At 43.0% G+C, this 23106-nt stretch overlaps 1 long non-coding RNA gene across 1 annotated transcript in view; it reads right to left on the bottom strand.

Annotated features, from left to right (window-relative positions):
- LOC129811831 (uncharacterized) overlaps positions 1-20488 on the bottom strand; it is a 53934-nt gene extending 33446 nt beyond the window's left edge. The window contains exon 1 of the long non-coding RNA XR_008752948.1: positions 20190-20488. This is a non-coding gene — a long non-coding RNA (uncharacterized LOC129811831). The remainder of the gene's footprint in view (positions 1-20189) is intronic.
- Between the last annotated feature and the right edge of the window lie 2618 nt (positions 20489-23106).

Here is a 23106-nt window from a genome sequence, read left to right as displayed (position 1 = left end):
CAGTACCAGTCAAATGTTTGGACACACCTACTTATTCCAGGATTTGTCTTTATTTTTACTGTTTTCTACAATGTACATCAAAACTACGAAATAACACACATGGAAGGGTGGAGGGACAGTGTATGCTTGTTTGTGTGACAGTGTGTCTGCGTGGGTTTTCGCTTGGACAGCATAATAATAACCAGTAAAGTGTTAAACAAATGAAAATATATTTTCTATTTGAGATTCTTCAAAGTAGCCATCCTTTCCATATGTGTTATTTCATAGTTTGATGTTTTCACTATTATTCTACAATGTAGAATATAGTAAAAATAAAGAAAAAACGTGAGTAGGTGAGTAGGTGTGTCCAAACTTTTTTATGGTACTGTACAAGCCACACTCATGCGTAGACACACTGTCACACACACAAACAAGCACACACTGTCACACCCACAAAAACACCTACAAACACACATGCAGCACAATCTCTGAAACACAAACAAATACCCCTCCACCCTTACATCTCACTTTCGCTCCTGTGGTGGATGGATAGGGCAGGGCACAACTGGCAGCCTCTACTAAGAACATTTTGTGTGTCTGCTTATTTGTGTTGAGTGCTTGGTAATGGATGCATCAAATGCACCAAATGAGAAGCAGCTTGAGCTGAGATGCCTCGGCAATAGTGTGGAGCACTTCTGCCCTCCTCTCTGCCTCTTCCTCTACCCCACCCCTCTCTCTTTCTTCATCTCGCTTTCTTTTCTCTTTCTCTCTTTCTCATTCTCTCGGTTTTGTGGATTGAGTGGGACAGGGGCTTTGGGTGGGTTTTACACATGTGCGTGTGTTGGAGATAGGAAGTAATAAGGCACCCTTTGAATACCAGCTCTGCCACCACCCCTTAGCCCTAACCCCCGCTCCTTTTTATGTGGCGTAACAGTCCTTTCCTGAGGACCGGAGGAGGAAATGGGTCCATCCATGTCATCACACAGAGAAAGAGAGGCCACGTTGTGGAACCTATACCCCATAGCCTGCTGGGATAGGGCCCACCCCACCCTAACCTATAGCCTTCCTTCAGTGTTGGGGAAGCTGCTATGAAAATATTGTTTACCAAGCTAACAATTACTTCACACTGGAAGATGTTAAGCTACACTAAAGAAAAATAAAAAGTATGTGAACCCTTTGGAATTATCTGGATTTCTGCATAAATGGGTCATAAAATGAGATCTTAACTTCATCTAAGTCACAACAACAGACAAACACAGTCTGCTTAAACTAAAACACACAAATTATTGTATTTTATTTATTCTATATTGAATACATCATTTAAACATTCACAGTGTAGGTTGGGAAAAGTATGTGAATCCCTAGGCTAATGACTTCTCCAAAAACTAATTGGAGTCAGGAGTCAGCAAACCTGGAGCCCAATCATTGAAACGAGATTGGAGATGTTGGTTAGAGCTGCCTTGCCCTATAAAAAACACTCACAAAATGTTTTGTTTACTTTTCATAACAAGCATTGCCTAATGGGAACCATGCCTCGAACAAAATAGATCTCAGAAGACCCAAGATTAAGAATTGTTGACATGGATAAAGTTGGAAAGGGTTTCAAAAGTATCTCTAAAAGCATTGATGTTCATCAGTCCACTGTAAGACAAATTGTCTATAAATGGAGAAAGTTCAGCACTGTTGCTACTCTCCCTAGGAGTGGCCGTCCTGCAAAGATGACTGCAAGAGCACAGTGCAGAATGCTCAATGAGGTTAAGAAGAATCTTAGAATGTCAGCTAAAGACGTAAAGAAATCTCGAACATGGTAACCTCTCGTTTGACGAGTCTACGATACATAAAACACTAAACAAGAATGGTGTTCATGGGAGGACACCACAGAAGAAGCCACTGCTGTCCAAAAAAAACATTGCTGCACGCCTGAGGTTCGCAAAAGAGCATCTGGATGTTCCTCAGCGCTACTGGCAAAATATTCTGTGGACAGACGAAACTAAAGTTGAGTTGTTTGGAAGGAACACACAACAATATGTGTGGAGAAAAAAAGGCACAGCACACCAACATCAAAACCTCATCCCAACTGTAATGTATGGTGAAGGGAGCATCATAGTTTGTAGCTGCTTTGCTACCTCAGGGCCTGGACAGCTTGCTATCATCGAAGGGAAAAAATGAATTCCCAAGTTTATCAAGACATTTTGCAGGAAAATGTTAGGCTATCTGTCTGCCAATTGAAGGTCAACAGAAGTTGGGTCATGCAACAGGACAACGACCCAAAACACAGAAGTAAATCAACAACAGAATGGCTTCAACAGAAGAAAATATGCATTCTGGAGTGGCCCAGTCAGAGTCCTGACCTCAACCCGATTGAGATGCTGTGGCATGACCTCAAGAGAGCAGTTCACACCAGACATCCCAAGAATATTGCTGAAACAGTTTTGTCAAGAGGAATGGTCCAAAATTCCTCCTGACCGTTGTGCAGGTCTGATCCGCAGCTACAGAAAACCTTTGGTTGAGGTTATTGCTGCTAAAGTAGGGTCAACCAGTTATTAAAACCAAGGATTCACATACTTTTCCCACCCTGCACTGTGAATGTTTACATGGTGTGTTCAATAAAGACATGCAATTATATAATTGTTTGTGTGTTATTAGTTTAAGCAGACTATGTTTGTCTATTGTTGTGACTTAGATGAAGATCAGATCAAATTATATGACCAATTTATGCAGAAATCCAGATAATTCCAAAGGGTTCACATACTTTTTCTTGCCACTGTAAATTTTCAGATATTAAACACTACCGGTCAAAAGTTTTAGAACACCTTTATTTTTTTATTATTTTCTACATTGTAGAATAATAGTGAAGACAGCAAAACTATGAAATAACACATGGAATCATGTAGTGACCAAAAAAGTGTTAAATAAATCAAAATATATTTGATATTTGTCATGCCCTGACCTTAGTTCCTTGTTTATGTCTCTATTTTGGTTTGGTCAGGGTGTGAGTTGGGGTGGGCATTCTATATTTTGTTCTATGTTTTGTATTTCTAGGTGTTTGGCCTGGTATGGTTCCCAGTCAGAGGCAGCTGTCAATCGTTGTCTCTGATTGAGAACCATACTTAGGTAGCCTGTTCCCACCTGTGTTTGTGGGTAGTTGTTTTCTGTTTAGTGTTGCTGCACCTTTCAGGACTGTTTCGTTTCATTCACTCTCTTTGTTGTTTTTGATTACTTCAGTGTTCAGTTTATTTATATTAATAAAGATGGACACTTACCACACTGCGTATTGGTCCGATCTTGACTACTCCTCATCCGACGAAGACGAAGAACGTTACAATATTTGAGATTCTTCAAAAAGTGACCCTTTGCATTGATGACAGCTTTGCACACTAGCTAACGTTAGCTGGCTGGCATCACGTATATGATCTGTGTGGTAATGTTATTCATATCTCAGAGCCATTTGCATTGCTAATTATAGCCTAATGTTAGATAGCTAGCTAACATTGAACCTAGCTAGTTGGTTAGCTTTAGCTACCTGTAGATTAATTCTGGGTAGTAACGTTATGAGTTGGGATTATGGTTAATTGTTGTCTAAATAAAAGACTCCACCTTGCGAGTAACCATTTCACTGTGCCATTTTCATCTTTTAACAAGCTATAAACCAACCAAAAACATTGTTTAGAAAGTTGATTTTAGTTGCCTTATTTGCTATATTGACATACTGTGCATTCGGAAAGTACTCAGACCCCTTGACTTTTTCCACATTTTGCTACGTTACAGCCTTATTCTGAAATTGATTACATCGTTTTTCCCCTCATCAATCTACAAAGCAAAAATAGGTTTTTAGACATTTTTGCAAATGTATTAAACATTTTAAACTGAAATATCACATTTATGTGATGTATTTATGTACTCAGACCCTTTACTCAGTACTTTGTTGAAGCACCTTTGGCAGCGATTACAGTCTCAAGTCTTCTTGGGTAGGACGCTACAAGCTTAGAAGCTTAGCACACCTGTATTTGGGTATTTTACATAAGTATTCAGACCCTTTGCAATGAGACTCAAAATTTATCACAGGTGCATCCTGTTTCCATTGATCATCCTTGATATGTTTCGACAACTTGATTGGAGTCCAGCTGTGGTAAATTATATTGATTGAACATGATTTGGAATGCCAAATACCTGTCTATATAAGGTCCCACAGTTGACATTGTATGTCAGAGCAAAAACCAAGCCATGAGGTCAAAGGAATTGTCCTTCGAGAAGACAGGGTTGTGTCGAGGTATAGATCTGGGAAGGGTACCAAAACATGTCTGCAGCATTGAAGGTCACCGAGAACACAGTGGCCTCCATCCTTCTTAAATGGACGAAGTTTGGAACCACCAAGACTGTTCCTATAGCTTACCACCCGGCCAAACTGAGCAATCGGGGGAGCAGGGCCTTGGTCAGGGAGGTGACCAAGAACCCGATAGTCACTCTGACAGAGATCCAGAGTTCCTCTTTGGAGATGGGAGAACTTTCCAGAAGGACAACCATCTCTGCAGCAATCCACCAGTCAGGTCTTTATGGTAGAGTGGCCAGACGGAAGTCACTCCTCAGTAAAAGGCACATGGCAGTCCGCTTGGTTTGCCAAAAGACACCTAAAGGACTCTCAGACCATGAGGGAAAATATTATCTGGTCTTATGAATCCAAGATTAAATTCTTTGGAGTGAATGCCAAGCATCATGTCTGGTGGAAACGCGGCACCACTCATTACCTTGCCAATACCATCTCTACGGTGAAGCATGATGGTGGCAGCATCATGTTATGGGGATGTTTTTCAGCAGCAGGGACTGGGAGACTGGTCAGGATCGAGTGAAAGATGAACGGAGAACCTGCTCCAGAGCCCTCAGGACCTCAGACTGGGGTTAAGGTTCACCTTCCAACAGGACAACAACCCTAAGCACACAGCCAAGATAGCACAGGAGTGGCTTCTGAATGTCCTTGAGTGGCCCAGCCACAGCCCGGACTTGAACCCAATTGAACATCTCTGGAGAAACCTGAATATAGCTGTGCAGTGCTGCTCCCTATCCAACCTGACAGAGCTTGAGAGGATCTGCAGAGAAGAATGTGAGAAACTCCCCAAATACAGGTGTGCCGAAGAAGACTCAAGGATATAATTGCTGCCAAAGGTGCTTCAACAAAGTAAGGAGTAAAGGGTCTGAATACTTATGTAAATGTTTTATTTTGAATAATTTTGCTAATATTTCTACCATCCTGTTTTTGCTTTGTCCTTATGTGTAGAATGATGAGGATTTTTTTATTTTTTCATTTTAGAATAAGGCTGTAACGTAACAAAATGTGGAAGTAGTGAAGGGGTCTGGATATTTTCCGAATGCACTGGCCATCTTTGAATGCAACGTTATTTTCTCAAACTCTTTAGGGACTATTGTGATGAGTCCAATGACCAAATTGGGAGTGATTCTGACTTTTAGTCCATGAGAAGGAGATTTTTTATGATTTTTTAAGTATTAGCATTACATAGTTAAAGAAGGGAATTGTTAACAATTTCATACTTTTTCAAGATATCAATGCCAAACTTAAGATGGTTCATCATAATGTCTTTGATGAACCTAAACAGTTTCAAGTTGATGGTCCATTGTGTAGTGGATTTACAAAGGATTGTACATGTCCATTTCAATCTGATTTAATGATTCATTAATAACTCTGCCATCTCTTAACCAATCCCTTAGCCCTTCGCAAACTAAGTTAAGAGATTTACCATGTGCATACGTACAAAATGTGGTGTTATTATGGTTCACAATAGGTTTTCCAAAGGTTTTCTAAAATGTCCAGGATGGAAAAAATCTTGACTAACCTTACAGGTCCTTGAGACAAATGTTCAGCATAAGGAAAGACACTTACGTACAAAGTTTAAAGTACATAGGTCAAACAGGGAGGAGGATAAGTGAGTCTTTAAGTGAGACCGCTTAAAACCGTGCCACCTATAGGCCAATCTGTGCGATTCTTATTGACCAAGTTACTCATGGCCATGGTTTCTGTGTGCTAAATTAGAAAAAAAGTGAACAATCTATGCTTAAGTTATTTGATCAGGTCAAGTGTGCTTTGCTGTGAACCCCTAATTATTGCCTACTTCACCCATATTTCGTTTTATTTTTGCAAAAAAGAAGATTGTGTACTTCCAGTAGTTAGCTACACCAATACATGGCAAAAAAGTTACTGAAAACAATACGTAGATTTTACTTTAGTTCTACTACCACCAAGCTACTGCAAAATGTAGTAAAATTACTAGGTGACTAGTTCACTACTCCCCAACACTGCCTTCCTTCATTGCCAGGCCTCTTGTGAAGAGCAGTAGAACCTAATTCTTTCTATTTAGATTACTGGAGATCTTATGTAATGTTTCCACAGATATTAAACAAGCAAGATACTGTGCTTTTAGGTAGACAGCTGGTGGAGGTGACAATAGGCTCTCTTTCATTTGCATGTATATGTCCACCCTCTCATAGCCTCCATGTAACACGTCTGCCATGATGGTGAAAATGGTCAACAGTTTTTGAACACCATCTGTATCTTTTCCGTCTTTTTAGTCATCTACCCGAACATTTTCTCAACATTTTTGCAACGTATGGTAACCCTTATACGCAGCTGTGAAAACAGCCCAACCAAAGCTCTGTAGATTCAAAATGGCCTCGTCTTTATGACCACTGAGATGGCAGGGCTTCCGCTGGAACATTCTATAGGACTGACCACCAGCTGCATAGCGGGCAGGTCTATCTACAGGGTATCACTAACCGGATGGCTGGCTGGCCTGGGGAATGCTTTTGTCTTAAAGGTCCAATGCAGAAGTTTTTAAATCAATATCAAATCATTTCTGGGTAACAATTAAGAATCTTACTAACTTGGTTTTCATCCAATTTGCGACATATTATATTCTATAATATTATAATCATAATATTCAAAAGTCTGAATAAACAAAATAGGTGAATTTTCACACCAGTCTTGTGTTTCCACCAAACTGACTTGTTGCAGATAAAAATCAGTGTGTGATGACCAAGTGCACACAACATTAACTTTTTGACTTAAGTTTTCATGTACCAAATAAAAATCTATGTTTCCATCACATTTTCAACTCTACCAATAGTTGTGTCACAAAATCGGTTGCGATAAACAGCAAATGTGTCTGCTCTGGTCTTGGTACGTGTGCTGTAGACAACAGCTCACTGGTACAGTGCAGGTCGGCTACTCTACATGATGACATTATGAATAAGAGCAAGAATATTTATATTTTTCAAAACAGCAGTCAAGCATCGATCATCATGTCACCAGAATAAGACCCTCGATATTTATTGGAAAGGAGCGTCAAACTCATACCATACATTTTCACCACCCTGTGAAGTTCATCATAACTTATTTAATCTGTAGCCTAATAAACTGCCTTGTTTCCTGAGTTGTAGTGGGAGGACCACACACCATGTCATCGCGTGACTCCAAGTTTTCTTCGATATGATGGTATATTTGTGCATAAAGACGTTTCCACCACCATTTCTCACATAATTAATTTTACCCACACAAAAAGATTCCACCATGTTGAACAAACAAAGCATCTGTCGGCAATTATAGAATTGTTTGCAAACTTGCTGTTTCCATCCCAGATGTCGTGATTTTTTAAATATGGTATGACTTTACTCGCATGAAAACTGTAGATGGAAACGTATTCAATGTAATAGATTTCCATTAAAATTGGCAAAAATAGCTTTTTAGCAAAAAAAGTATTTATCAAGCAAAAACTTTGCTGGGACTGTCTGGGAGTGTTCTGAGTCGGGAGGGTAAAACTGAAAACTACCTGTTATTGGGCAGAGAGGTTTGGAACTCTCTTTGTTATTGGTTAATTAACCAATTTACCAGATGGCGATGTCGGCATGGAAAGCTGAAACTCCCGCCCATGGAAACCTGCTAATTAGAAGGTCCTGTGTAGATTATATTTTTATGAGGCAACTATCAGGAAATATCCCTGATGAAATGTTTTCACACTTTTACAGTGTTAGTTTCAGCTGTTCAATATAATATAAAACACAGGAAAAAAATGCATTTTGATTCCACTGGGCCTTTAAGAGATCCAGACCCCACATTAAAGTGTGTGTGTGGGGTCATAAGTGACCTCCCCCCTCTCTCTTCCTGCTTTCCTCTCCCCATGCATTTCTGCTTTTCTACAAGGACCACCTTTTCATGTCTTTCAGTGCCAGCTCTCAGAGGTACTCAGAGGCAAGGTTAACCCGGTTAATTTAAGGGAAGGGGGTTAGGGATGGAGTTGGGTTTGGTACCAAGGGGTGCGGCTGGGCGGGGCTGGGCGGGGAGTTAGTCGCTGGAGATGGGATCCCTTATCAAAGCCATCAGAAATGCCTTGTCGACAGCCATTCATTGGGCTGGGGGAAAATAAACCAACCTGCCCCCACAATGACTGAGTGTTGGGCAGATAACAGTGGGCCATGGGGGTGCCCTCTCCCCTTTCTCTCCACGTCTATCACTCCTTACCCTGCCTCTCCATCTTTCTTTCCCGCTCCCTCTCTCTGCCACGTTCTGTCCCTCTCCCTCTCTCTCTGGCTGGTTGTGTGACTGACGGTGGAAACAGAAAGACTCAGTGTGGGAAGTCACTTGTTATCTGAGAGTCTTGGGAATCAAGCCCTCAGCAGAGGCTTCACTCAGCGCGCTAATGAAAGGTGGACAATTTAGGTGCTTTCGTTCCCAACATAGTTAGACCTCCCATCTCTGGTCTTCCTTCCACTCCCTCTCTCCCTCATTCACTCTCCTCTGCAAGCTCCTCCCCTCTGCCTTTCTCCCACAAACAGTATTGCGATGCCATACCATTATTCAGGCAAATTGTTTATAATTTTTTACATTGTGGCACTCCATACAGTGCATTCGGAAAGTATTCAGACCCCTTGACTTTTTCCACATTTTGTTACGTTACAGCCTTATTCTAAAATAGATTAAAAAACTGAAATGTCACATTTATATAAGTATGCAGACCCTTTACTCAGTACTTTGTTGAATCACCTTTGGCAGCCATTAAAGCCTTGAGTCTTCTTTGGTATGATGCTACAAGCTTGGCACACCTGTATGTGGGGAGTTTCTCCCATTCTTCTATGCAAATCCACTCAAGCTCTGTCAGGTTGGATGGGGAGCATCGCTGCACAGCTATTTTTAGGTCTCTCCAGAGATGTTAGATCGTGTTCAAGTCCGAGCTGTGGCTGGGCCACTCAAGGACATTCAAAGACTTGTCCTAAAGCCACTCCTGCATTGTCTCGGCTGTGAGTTTAGGGTTGTTGGAAGGTTAACCTTACCCCCCAGTCTAAGGTCCTGAGCGCTGCGGAGCAGATTTTCATCAAGGATCTCTCTGTACTTTGCTCCATTCATCTTTCCCTCGATTCGGGCTGTTCTCCCAGTCTCTTCCACTGAAAAACATCCCCACAGCATGATGCTGCCACAACCATGTTTCACCGTAGGGATGGTATTGACCAAGTGATGAGCGGTGCCTGGTTTCCTCCAGACGTAACGCTTGGCATTCAGGCCAAAGAGTTCAATCTTGTTTTCATCAGATCAGAGAATCTTGTTTCTCATGGTCTGAGAGTCATTTAGGTGCCTTTTGGCAAACTCCAAGTGGTCTGTCATGTGCCTTTTACTGAGGAGTGGCTTTCATCTGGCCACTCTACCATAAAGGTCTGATTGGTGGTGCTGCAGAGATGGTTGTCCTTGTGGAAGGTTCTCCCATCTCCACAGAGGAACTCTGGAGCTCTGTCAGAGTTACCATCAGGTTCAATTCACCTCCCTGACCTAGGCCCTTCTCCCCCAATTGCTCAACCAGCTCTAGGAAGAGTCTTGATGATGGAGTGATGGAATGATGGAGGCCACTGTGTTCTTGGGGACTTTCAATGCTGCAGAAATGTTTTGGTACCCTTCCCCAGATCTGTGCCTCGACACAATCCTGTCTCTGAGCTCTACGGACAATTCCTTCAACCTAATGGTTAGGTTTTTGCTCTGACATGCGCTGTCAACTGTTGGACCTTATATAGACAAGTGTTTGCCTTCCCAAATCATGTCCAATCAATTGAATTCACCACAGATGGACAATCAAGTGTAGAAACATCTCAAGGATGATCAATGTAAACAGGATGAACCAGAGCTCAATTTCGAGTCTCATAGCAAAGTGTCTTGAATATTTATTGTAAAGGCTCTGAATACTTACTTGTTAGAAATGTCCAAATCAACTAACATTTTTTTAACTAGGTTTTTAGCCAATAGCTTTTGTAGTAGTATTCAAGTCACTTAAATATCTCATGAATACACATTAGACATGGCCAAATGTATAGAATTGCAAGAAAATGTGTTTTAAAACTGCTAAATGTTTTCTGCACCCCATGAACAAAATGGATAGAATTGCAGGAAATAAGCTTTAAACCTGCAACATTTTCTCTCCTCCAACAAGAGGGGTGTGAACAGTTTGTGTCATGAACAGTGCTTGTGCCCATAGAAATAGATGCAGGATGTTCCCCAATGCTGGAAGGGGAGGCCTGAGTGGAAAAGTTTGGGAACCCCTGATTTACATAACAATGGCTAACTGTGAACATGGGTTTACATCTTCAACGGTTAACACCTTCTCACAAAGCAATTGTCTTGATTGTGTAGAAGTTGTTGATTATGCTCTTCATAAGTACTCACTGTCAGCCCTAGCTATGGAAACACAATTTCTCTAGTATAACATCAGGATGTATACACTAGTGTAACACTGGTGTTACAGTCCAACAGCAGCATAAGTATCACGCAATAACTAGCTACTACTTATATCAATAGCCTGGCTATATAGAGAGGAAAGGGTCTCACATTTTTCTGGATTTGCAGTGATAATTGAAATAGAACTGCAAAAGGCATTTGATCTGATGTATCATGGAAAATTCATGACTGGAACACACATAGAAGCTACAAGTTGCAGTAAAAAAATTAATGCAGGTCCATCCTCAAAAGTTCACTGAAAATGATATGCATATCTGTAAAACTCACATATGGCCCTTAAACTAAAGGGATTATCTCTATTCACACTAGAAGATTTAATTTTCCAAAAATAAACGAGTCCACGAAGTCCACCTTTGTTTGCCACATTGAGGTTCATCATCTGCAGGTAATTGACTTCTCTCCATGTGTTGGTTCTAACAGTGGAGTGGGGTACTACTCAGCCGCAGCAGGCCTTGTGAATGTTGTAAGGTAAGACCTCGCCATTGGGCATCCGGTGATGGCTCAGCTCCCTTTGTGGTGGGACTGCGACAGGTTTGGGTGATGTGCAACGGCCCCTCCCATCCACTTTCACCTGTGATATGGTCTGGTGAGGGGTCGGTGGGGTAGGGGTGGAAGGGGGCATAGTTGGGAGGGGATGTTTGAAGAGCAGGCAGTGAGCTGTCCCCACAGGGCATGGGTTCCTGTAGCTCGATATCTCAGCGGGCTTTGCAGGCCTCCAGAGAGGGGTTAAATGAAGCTGGGGCTGTCTGATGGACAAAGGCTACAGGTCAGCGTCAAGCCCTTTGATCCAACCCTGGCCTCTTCAGACCACAGAACAGACCTTTTTGTTTCACCTTGCCTTTCTTTCTTCCCCAGGCTAGCCCCTTTTCCCCCTCTCAATCTGCCGCTGACAATAGAGTCACTTACAAAGCATTGAGCGCTGTATGGTCTGCCAGTCACCAGAGAGAAGAGGTTTCAAAGAGAAGGCAGAGGGGGCTCAGTGTCTCCCAGGTCCCCAGTGAGGAGATAGATATGGACTCTTACAGTCCACAGGACCGAGCTGCAGACTCGCAGCTGCACCAAACGCTTTAGAGGACACAACAAAGACAGGGCATTATGGGGACCAAGGGCCACTGGTTTTTGGGGACCTGTGAAGGAAAAATGAGAGGAATCAATCGACGTATGCTCAAGTCACCCCCTATTGTGAGAAGATTTAATATTTTCCCCCCTTTTCACTCTTTCATTTTTATTTATGTTGGAAGTGTACCTTAATGCAAAGTTGAGGTCAAGAAAATAAACCAAAGTATTTAGGGTTGTTATTTGACGAGGTAAGAAAAAAGGTATGAAGAAATACAGCTTTCAAAGCGTTTTTTCTTTAACGCTCTAAAGGGGGGAAAGAATTTATCTTGGCTCCAAATGCAGCCTATCTGCAGGTGTAGTTAGACAGAGAACAAACATGGTTTGAGTTTGCTTCCCGCCCGCCTGTCCTGTCCCCCTAGCCAAGACATTCAGGTGGAGCTGGGCTCACTCCAGGCTCCCAGGCCTGCTCGTATAAATCCCGAGAAGCACCTGACACTCCAGCCTCCTCCGGTCCCACTGTGCCTAAAGACCCTGAACGTGTGAGACGATCACAGCCTCATTGTCATGGCAGATTTGTGTGCTGGCCGGGGCCCACAGAAGGAAAAGGCCATTTCATTTGAATGGTTGGCTTTCATAAAAGTGATAAAACTCAGTGGCTTAAAGCTAACTATTAGGTTCCTTGGTTGCCCTCTCTTGAACTCCACAAGACCAAGACACGTCAGTGGACACACCAGTTAGCATGGGTGAAAATTGAGACAGAAAGAGTACATTCTTTTGTGTGCTAGTCGAAAGTCGACTTCTGCAGCATCTGCATCAGCAGACCAAAACTATGGTGAACCTGTCTCATGTGAATCAGCATTCCTGAGAATGTGAGTTACGACGATTGGTGGTTGGGACCCAAACGAGTACCCGATTTCTGAGCCACCAAGTATGAGCCTGTCATGGGCCGGAACACTATCAACAGTGATGGTTAAGGATCTCACTCATATAGCTTGGTTCATAGATAACCACTGTTGTTTAAAACAATGCATGTACAGTAGGTGTGTGTGCTTGCACGCATACGTTCATATGTGTGTGTGAGTGAGTGTCTGTGTGTGTGTGTGTGTGTGTGTGTGTGTGTGTGTGTGTGTGTGTGTGTGTGTGTGTGTGTGTGTGTGTGTGTGTGTGTGTGTGTGTGTGTGTGTGTGTGTGTGTGTGTGTGTGTGTGTGTTGGGGGGTAGAGAGAGGCTGAGGGCCATAGGGGTTAGCTGGAATGCGAGGCTTGCACTGGAGGCCTCTGTGGCGTTAATGGATTAACAGCCCGGCCTGGCATGCTAATGGAGATTGTCTATGATGTAATGAGCTTTTAATTAGGTCCCCTCTAAGCTTGACCCTCTTGTAATGAGGGGGGCTGGAGGGGAGGGGGGCAGAGCAGGGCTGGGGGGGCTGGTGATAGCACCCTGACCTGCAGGTGTGAACTGGCCGAGGCTGTAAACAGGGCTGGACATTCCAGGCATTCTCAGCTCAGCATCCCCTCTCCCCCTTCTCCCTGCCAATAACCCTTCACTGGCGCTCACTATGGGTGGACACACAGAGAAACAATTGGAGCCACATTTCATGCTCCCGCCAAGGTGCTTTTGCAGTTTGGCGAAATTAAAGGGGGAACAAATAAAAACGGTTTCTTTGTTTGTTCGACAGAGTTTTTCATTCCTTCATCTCCTTTCAAAAGGTCAATCAATCTGCTGTTCCTGGACCTGGATTCAAATGCTGAAGAGATCAGCAGGAGGGGAAATATCTTATTAAATGTGTAAGATTCTAATCAGCCTGTCTTATTATAGAACCTCTCTTCTCTTCCCCTCTGACTGCTCTCAGCTGGGGGAGAATAAGGCGTCATTCATTTTGCTATTACTCAGGCACTCAGCAGTCTTAAACCCTTTCTCTCTCTCTCGCTCTATCTCCATTTCTCCCCCTCTTTGTCTTAATTTCTCTCTCTCTCTCTCTCTCTCTCTCTCTCTCTCTCTCTCTCTCTCTCTCTCTCTCTCTCTCTCTCTCTCTCTCTCTCTCTCTCTCTCTCTCTCTCTCTCTCTCTCTCTCTCTCTCTCTCTCTCTCTCTCTCTCTCTCTCTCTCTCTCTCTCTCTCTCTCTCTCTCTCTCCAGCTGAAAGCTGCCGCTTTGGCACAAAGTGGCGTACTGATACCACCCTTCAGCCCGCTTTTGACAGAACAAAACGCCTCTTTATTTCAGACGAGAGAACAACACTCACTGTGCCACTCAGCTTGCAGAGTCGTAGAGGAACAAATCCATCTGCAGTCATTAGAAGTGCCCTGTGAAAGGATTCCAGGACTAATGCCAACACTTTTATTGCACTATTTATGGGCACTGCATTTGCACAATTATTTTAACAGGGGTTTTACAACGTGGCACTAAATGTGGTGTTGGACAAACTGTAAATGAGGAATGCTCTTAAGCTTGTTTTTCTTTTTTTCTTATTCTTGTTCCGTTGTTCTCCAAACATTTCACAATGAAACATTAGGTTCTAATCAAGAACAGTTGAATGGATGTACTGTAGGATGGTTGGTGTTATTAAGCAATGGTCTTAGTCCTAATCAAAGAGAACGCAGAATGTCACAGTTGGCAATCTGAGGCAGCAGGTGTGGTGGGGTTTGGGGGACAAGGGTGCAGGGATGGGAGGGGGTGTATGGACTACCTGAACCAAATGCTCTGTAGTGAAGTTATAAGATGCTCTGCACTGGTTGACACCTCTAATTCACACTGTTGAGCAGATTATGTAACACTTACAGTGCATTCTGAAAGTATTCAGACCCCTTGACTTTTTCCACATTTTGTTACGTTACAATCTACACACAATACCCCCTAATGACAAAGGCTTTTAGAAATGTTTGCAAATGTATAAAACTAAAAAAAGTAAGAAACATCACATTTACATAAGTATTCAGACCCTTTACTCAGTACTTTGTTGAAGCACCTTTGGCAGCGATTATAGTCTTGAGTCTTCTTGTGTATGACGGTACAAGCTTGGCACACCTGCATTTGGGGAGTTTCTCCTATTCTTCTCTGCATATCCTCTCAAGCTCTGTTAGATTGGATGGGGAGCATCGCTGCACAGCTATTTTCAGGTCTCCCAGAGATGTTCAATCAGGTTCAAGTCCGGGCTCTGGCTGGGCCACTCAAGGACATTCAGAGACGTGTCCTGAAGCCACTCCTGCGTTGTCTTGGCTGTGTGATTAGGGTCGTTGTCCCTTTGGAAGGTGAACCTTCGCCCCAGTCTGAGGTCCTGAGGGCTCTGGAGCAGATTTTCATCAAGGATCTCTCTGTACTTTGCTTCATTAATCTTTCCCTCGATCCTGACTAGTCTCCCTGTCCCTGCTACTGAAAAACATCCCCACAGCATGATGCTGCCACCAACATGCTTCACCATAAGGATGGTGCAAGGTTTCCATCAGACATGAATCTTGGCATTCAGGCCAAAGAGTTCAATCTTGGTTTCATCAGACCAGAGAATCTTGTCTCTTAAGGTCTAAGAGTCCTTTAGGTGTCTTTTGGCAAACTCCAAGTGGGCTGTCATGTGCCTTTTATTGAGGAGTGGCTTCCGTCTGGCCACTCTTCCGTCTGGATGTGCTGCAGAGATGGTTGTACTTCTGGAAGGTTCTCCCATCTCCACAGAGAAACTCTGGAGCTCTGTCAGAGTAACCATCCGGTTCTTGGCCACTTCCCTGACCTAGGCCCCCCTCCCCGCGATTTGGCCGGGCGGCCAGCTCTAGGAAGAGTCTTGGTGATTCCAAACTTCTTCCATTTAATGATGAAGACCACTGTGTTCTCGGTGACCTTCAATACTGCGGACATTTTTTGGTACCTTTCCCAGATCTGTGCTTCGACACAATCCTGTCTTCTCTATGGACAATTCATTTGACCTCATGGCTTAGTTTTTGCTGTGACATGCTCTGTCAACAGTGGGACCTTATATAGACAGGTGTGTGCCTTTCCAAATCATGTCCAATCACTTGAATTTACCACAGGTAGACTCCAATCATGTTGAAGAAACATCTTAAGGATGATCAATGGAAACAGGATGAACCAGAGCTCAATTTCGAGTCTCATAGTAAAGGGTCTGAATGCTTATGTAAATAAGGTATTTCTGTTTTTTATTTTTAATACATTTGCAAACGTAAAAAACAGTTTTTGCTTTGTCATTGTGGGGTATTGTGTGTGGACTGATTTTAGAACAAGGCTGTATAACGTAACAAAATGTGGAAAAAGGGAAGTGGTCTGAATACTTTTTGAATGCATGTATACTGTATATTCTGCTAGAAATTGAGTGCTATAGGGACATAGGGCTATAATCATAAAGTTTATGTTGTGTTGACAGTTTAGTTCTTGTGGTTGGGACTATGGTATCGGCATTATGATGAAAAAAAATTGTGGTGGGCGTTCATTGTTTGTGACTGATAAGATCATTTGTAGTTCAAATGTTCACTGTGTGGTACTGTACCTCCATTCTGTTACCCCATCTTTCAGGATGGATGTGACTGATAACTTAGCTGTGGGTTGAAAGATAGAGAGCTTTGAAAGGACTGGAGGGATAGTTAGTGACCCCAAGGTGGTAAGAAGACTCTCTCTCTCTCTTTATTCCTCTCGCTCGCTCTCTCTCCTCGTTCTCTCTCTCTCTCCCTCCCTCGTTCTCTCTCTTCTTTTTGTAGCCTAGACTCATTAAGATCCTATAAAAGGGCTTGTCTTAATGAGGAGCTCTTTATGAGGTTCTTGTTGGGCCTCTGGGGGACAACCAGACTGCAGTAGGAAGTCGTCTGTCTTGATGGCCTGCCCCTTTCCTCAGCGGTGGTCTGGCGAGCCGTAACCCCCCCCCCCCCCCAACATACACCCTCACCTCCCTCCTTCTTTCTTCCCTTCCTCCTCTCTCCTCTCCTTCAGAATTTATCCTGTGTTTAGTTATTCCTTGACATGATAAAAGTCAGCTGGTGCCTGTTGTGTAGGCAGGCGACTTGTAGTAGGTCTTAATTGCCTTCTTCCTCCCCCTCGGCCCAGCCGGCTGCAGATCTTTTACGAGGCCTGGGCCCGGCTGCGCTGTGTGCTCCTCACCCCTGGGTCTTCCTCCTCTTCTCCCCAGGCAGGTCATTGTGCCCCTGAGCTTTACGCCTTCTTTTCCCCTTCTTCCCTCCTTCTGGTGGCTCGTCCGGGAGGGATCCATAAGGTGAAGGTGGACGCAGACATTGAGAGGTCCCCAAGCAGGCAGCTAATTTGGTTGTCTCACATGTAGTTGCTGTGGTGTGGTGGACCTGGCAGCCTGGTGATTTGTGTTTACTTTCTATGTGATTGGTACATTATTTTAGACAGATGCAAGCTTAAACATAAGCTCTGCCAATAAGTCTAAGTACAAGGGAATCGGTCAATGCTGTTGGCCATTTAAAATAAGCATCAGTTTCAGCTTTATTAGAATCAATACTGTGTAGCTTTGCTAGCAGCTATGCAGACAGAACTAGAATGTTTACTTATTTACTTAGGTTGCCAATGAGATTAATTGTATGTGTTGCTTCTAGCGATTAAAGCCGTGTTTATCAATGTCATGTCAGCCTCATTGAGAACGAGGGTGAAAACCTATCCCTTAAGATTGGTTTATTTCTTGTTTAGAATTGGAAATGCTGCTGTGGGCAATTGCTGTAATCAAATTACTTTTCTATTTTCCCTCTCTCTCGTTTTTTGTTCTTCTCCAAAATAATTTGAGCCAGATTCTAAACAACTCCTGCTTAGCGTCATGGAGCTGATGTCACTTCCTGCCTGAGGCTGACTGTAGCCACTCAACTTCCTCCATTATTCATTCCTCCACTGCTCCCTCTGCTCTGAGCGGGTAGAGGAGGGCTCTGTTCTGGCCCCAGGGCACCCTAAATGGCCTGTGGTTTGTGATTAGGAATAGATACTGAATGTAAATGTGGGTATGTTTGTTGGAGAAACTTTAATTGGCCAGCTGCTTTGTATAACAATGTCTAAAGTTATTCCTTTTATTTCTTGGCAAGAGATGCAAAGAGGGGCGGAAGAGAGAAGGGAGAGGCATAGCTTTTGGGAAATGGAATAATGGTTAGACCAAAACAAATTGTCTCTGGTTTCACTTGGATGCGATCCTATTACCAGCCTGAGAGTGTCAGACAACAACAGCAGTAGAAATAGAGTCCAGAAACAAGGAAGAAAAAATAACAACCGTAGTTGAACTAGTAGATGGTGGTATAAGAAGATGCAAATGTATACTTCTATAGTGTGTTTTTGTGTGTGTTCGCAGACGTGCGTGTGAGTCATTTGGTTGGGGTCATGAGGTTGAAGGTCAGGTCTAAGGGTGCTGGTCCTGGATGGGGGATGTAGCTATAAGCTCCGAGACACAGACCTGAGGCAAAAGCTAAATCTACTCTTAAGTCGTAATTATGTTTTCTTTTGGAGGGAGAAATCTAAACATGTCCGTTGCTCAGTAAGGTGACCCTAGGTGGGGTCACGGTCTGGTCACTACAGGAAAGTCTTGTGTTTTTGTTACTGAAGCTTGAAACAACACATTTTCACTGGCTAAACTGGAGAGAGAAAGAGAGAGAGAGAAAGAGAGAGACAGAGAGAGAGAGAACGTTCTCTCCATGTTTATCACGACCACCAAGAGTTAATGACCTCTGGGGATTTAAACCAGTCTGGCTCTTCTTCCCAACATTACTTCTTCTCTCATAAATTGAAAGAGGGAGGCAACATTTCCTTCCAAGTTTTTCCTGCTAGGCTACTTCTCTAATTACTTATAAACTAGGGAGAGTTTAACGCAAAGGTTAGACATTCGGTACTGAAAACGTTAGACCATTGTTAGGTCATACTGTACAGTAGTAGTGACAGTTATTCAAAAGACAGTTGTTATCTAAGAGGTTACCAACTATACACATGAAAAGGAATACCAGAGTGCCTTGGTGAAGGCAAAACATAAATGAGACATATATATTTAGCGACGGGTGGGGCAGAGCACAACAGAGCAGCAAGTTGCCTCAAATGTTAAGCATTTTCATTTGGGGGGGGGGGGGGGATCTTTTCGCTAACACCTCCATGATTGTAATTACACAATACTTAAGTAACAAAATGTGCCACTTGAATTTTTTATTCCCCCTTCTTGAGTCTTTGACTCAAATTACATAATCAGTTTTTGTCTCATTCTCCTCTGACACCTCTCCCTGCCTGTAATAGCAGTGTGGTGTTATTACGGCCCCCTCTTTGTTGTTGACAGGATAGCTGTGATTAACATGCCTTCTCCTGACCTCAGCTGTAGCCTCAACCTTCGTCTCATGTCCCCAGTACCTCTAATGGTCCAACCTGTGGCCCCGGAGACAAGCCCTTGCCTAGCTCTTACCTAGCTCTGCTCGCTACCACTGGAAAAATAACCACTGGAAAAAGGGAGGGGGAGCAGAGATGGGTGAGAAAGGAGGGTGGGGTATGGGGGGGGCTAAGGTAGTTTAATTGTCAACTAATCACTTCCTATAACTTATTAGAGTTCCCACTGTTTTATGGAGAATTGTTTTGTGTTTTTTTATATTCATATGGAATTTGTGTAAACGGTGTGACGTCACCTTCTCCCACCCCCACCAAATCCACCTCGGGGCACCAAAGAGGAAGAAAATTAGAGGGGAACTATCACATAAAAGACAGAGGCTTGCCTGGTTTCTAACAGAGTCAGGTGACACAGGTATTTGTTTATGGATACAGTCCATTTTGGTTGCTCAGTTGCCTACTATGCCATAAAATTCAATATCAATTACAGATAAGAAATCCTGGAAGTAATTTGATTTTCCAACCAGGACCTGTAATCAATTTCTCTTCAGCGAGGGCCGTTGGAATGGTAGGTGACCACAGAGCATGCTAGTTTGTCCACCGCATTAAAAGCTCCTCAGACTTCATACAGGAGAAATGCTCCATTGAGAGATGGTGGATTAAAGAACAGGCCTGAAGCAAGCTCCCCATCCCAGCCCTTAAACCATCCACTGTTTTCTGTGGTAACGTGTGGATGGGGACATGCGTGCATTTAAGGTGTGTGCCTAAGCGTGTGTGCCTATGTGTGTATGTGTGTATCTGTCTGAGTGTCTGGTTGTGTGTACCCAAGTGTGTGTGTATGTATGTCTGAGTGTCTGGGTTTATGTGCATCTATTTGTATTTGGCACATGTGCATGCATATGTATGTGTTCATGTTTACCAAAAATAGCCCCAGCTCAAAACAGAGCTAGCGAGCAGCAGCCCCACAACCATTCATCCTTCCTTTCCATCAACCCCTATCGTCAGGTATCCCCAAACACCAGCCCATCTTTACTTCAGAGCAGAAAACAAATATTAAACGTATGTTGGACTCACCCACCTCTTGCTAGCTACTGTGTATCTGCCTGCCTGCATGGTTTCCTTCCCTCACACTCCCTTCTGTTCCTTCACGTCCCAGATATAATTATAGCCATCCGAGGGATGATTATATGTTTACCCTGGAAGCTGGCCGACTGCCTGTCCCCAGTCCCACTGGAGCTGCATGTGTCTCAAAGGGGTTCCTCTTGAAAAGCACCACAGAAAGAGGGACCAGTCAAAAATGAAACACATGAGTGAGTGCAGAGATGGACAGAGAGCAGCGAATTGTCCATGACTTTGATATAATATCTATTTTTATATATGGGCGGCTCTGAGCTACACTGAGCTGTCTGCTGCTTCACTTGAGGGAGCTGGTTAGCAGAGTCTCACCACAATACTGTTGGGAGTGGAAGACGAATAGGAGGATTGGGAAGGGATGGGGGCAGGCCTCTGTAAACTATAATACAAATGAATGCCTTCTGAAGACTAGAATACACGTATGTTTGTTCATTTAGCAGAAGGTTGAGATCAGATCAGACGCCTGACTTACAAATCTGCTATAGTTAGCACATGGGAGAGAACACTGAACAATAGCATACATATATCGTACACTTCCAAGTCCCTAAAAGATTCAATGTCTCCTGCAACCCTGTATCTATGCTATTTTTGATATACAGCTTTTTTCATAACCACAATCCACAATGAACTGTATGTTTTTCATAACCAACATAACTGAATGCTAAGATATAATTTAAGTTATATGTTTAGATATATTAATATATTATCCATTTAAACGGATAATAATATTGTTTCGGTGAGCCTTTACATTGTTAATGACTCGGCATCAAGGCAGAATTTGCAGACCGCTCTTTCACGTTGCCTAGCAATATCTATTAATCTGTCTATAGCAGCTACAGTATGTATAAAGGAGCCTTTAGAGGGCGTTCAAAAGATCTTCATTCCATAACTAATTAACAACGCAAACTCTCAACAAGCAGAGGCGGGTAATAAAAGTCGAAGCCCTGGGGGGGGGGATGTTTTACGATGGTCATACCATGGATCATTTTGCTATTGATTAAAAATGTTAGGACCCCTGTGGGTATAAGAGAAAATACTAAACAATTTCATTCAACTTTGAATTGTGCCTTACTGCTATCAGCCTATAGAAACGCATTGAAAAACATACTCATACAGATAGGAAAAAACAAGTTTGTTTGGAAGTGTCTGTCCTATATGAAAGATAAAAGATAGATCAAGAAAATATATATACATTTTCCCCCCATATTTAACCTCTTTTTGGCACTAAACTACTTTCATATACACTGAGTGTACAAAACATTAAGAACATCTGCTCTTTCCATGACAAAGACTGACCAGGTGAATCGAGGTGAAAGCTATGATCCCTAATTGGTGTCACTTGTTAAATTCACTTCAAACAGTGTAGATGAAGGGGAAGAGACAGGTTAAAGAAGGATTTTTAAGCCTTGAGACAAATGAGACATGGATTGTGTATGTGTACCATTCAGAGGTTGAATGGGCAAGACAAAAGATTGAAGTGCCTTTGAACAGGGTATGGTAGTAGGTACCAGGCGCACGGGTTTGTGTCAAGAACTGCAACGCTGCTGTTTTTTTTACACTCAACAGTTTCCCATGTGTATCAAGAATGGTCCACCACCCAAAGGACATCCAGCCAACTTGACACAACTGTGGGAAGCATTCTAGTCAATATCGGCCAGCATCCCTTTGGAACGCTTTCGACACCTTGTAGAGTCCATGCACCGACGAATTGAAACTGTTATGAGGGCACCTCAACCAAAAATCTAAGTTAAAGAATATTATTACATCAAATCAAACTTTATTTAAAGGGTATTTAACGTTTGATTTGATTTTGTCCTATTTTTTAACTTTTGGTTAAGATGGAGACGTGAATCCAACATATCAATTATTAATTTGTAGACAAACTGGAATTAAAGCCAGACTAAGTCAGTGGCACAGATGGAACAATCAAAGCAGAAGATACAGTAAATATCCTTCATATGTTGATATTTGGTTGCGTTGACAACTAACCACATTTCAACATAACTTTTGAAATACAATAAATAGCCTATTAACTTGTTGACAAGTTAACAAATTATATGCTGGATTCACGTCTCCAACTCATCCAAAAATAGATGGAACTATCCATGAAGTAGATACAGCTAATGTAAAATTCAACCTTAAAATGAGTAACACATTCATTGCCACATTTTGAGGTTACTGTGACTATGCATTTATTCTTATGTAATCATATGATGAAGTGTGCAAGTGATGTACTAGCCGGAAGCACTACCCTCTGTAGTGCCTTGTGGTCGGAGGCCAAGCAGTGGCCATACCAGGCAGTGATGCAACCCGTCAGGATGCTCTCGATGGTGCAGCTGTAGAACCTTTTGAGGATCTGAGGACCCATGCCAAATCTTTTCAGTCTCCTGAGGGGGAATAGGCTTTGTCGTGCCCTCTACACAACTGGCTTAGTGTGTTTGGACCATGATAGTTTGTTGGTGATGGGGACACCAAGGAACTTGAAGCTCTCAACCTGCTCCACTGCAGCCCTGTTGATGAGAATGGGGGTGTGCTCGGTCCTCCATTTCCTGTAGTCCACAATCATCTCATTTGTCTTGATCACGTTGAGGGAGAGGTTGTTGTCCTGGCAGCACACGGCCAGGTCTCTGACCTCCTCCCTATAAGCTGTCTCATTGTTGTTGGTGATGAGGCCTACCACTGTTGTGTCATCGGCAAATTTGATGATGGTGTTGGAGTCGTGCCTAGCCATGCAGTCATAACTGAACAAGGAGTAAAGGAGGGGACTGAGCATGCACCCCTGAGGGGCCCCGACGTTGAGGATCAGTGTGGCGGATGTGTTGTTACCTACCCTTACCACCTGGGGACAGCCCGTCAGGAAG

The sequence above is a fragment of the Salvelinus fontinalis genome, chromosome 15 (assembly GCF_029448725.1).
Source record: "Salvelinus fontinalis isolate EN_2023a chromosome 15, ASM2944872v1, whole genome shotgun sequence".
Taxonomy (NCBI): Eukaryota; Metazoa; Chordata; class Actinopteri; order Salmoniformes; family Salmonidae; genus Salvelinus; species Salvelinus fontinalis.
Note: the sequence above shows the minus strand (reverse complement) of the source record. Positions and strands in the feature narration are given on the sequence as shown.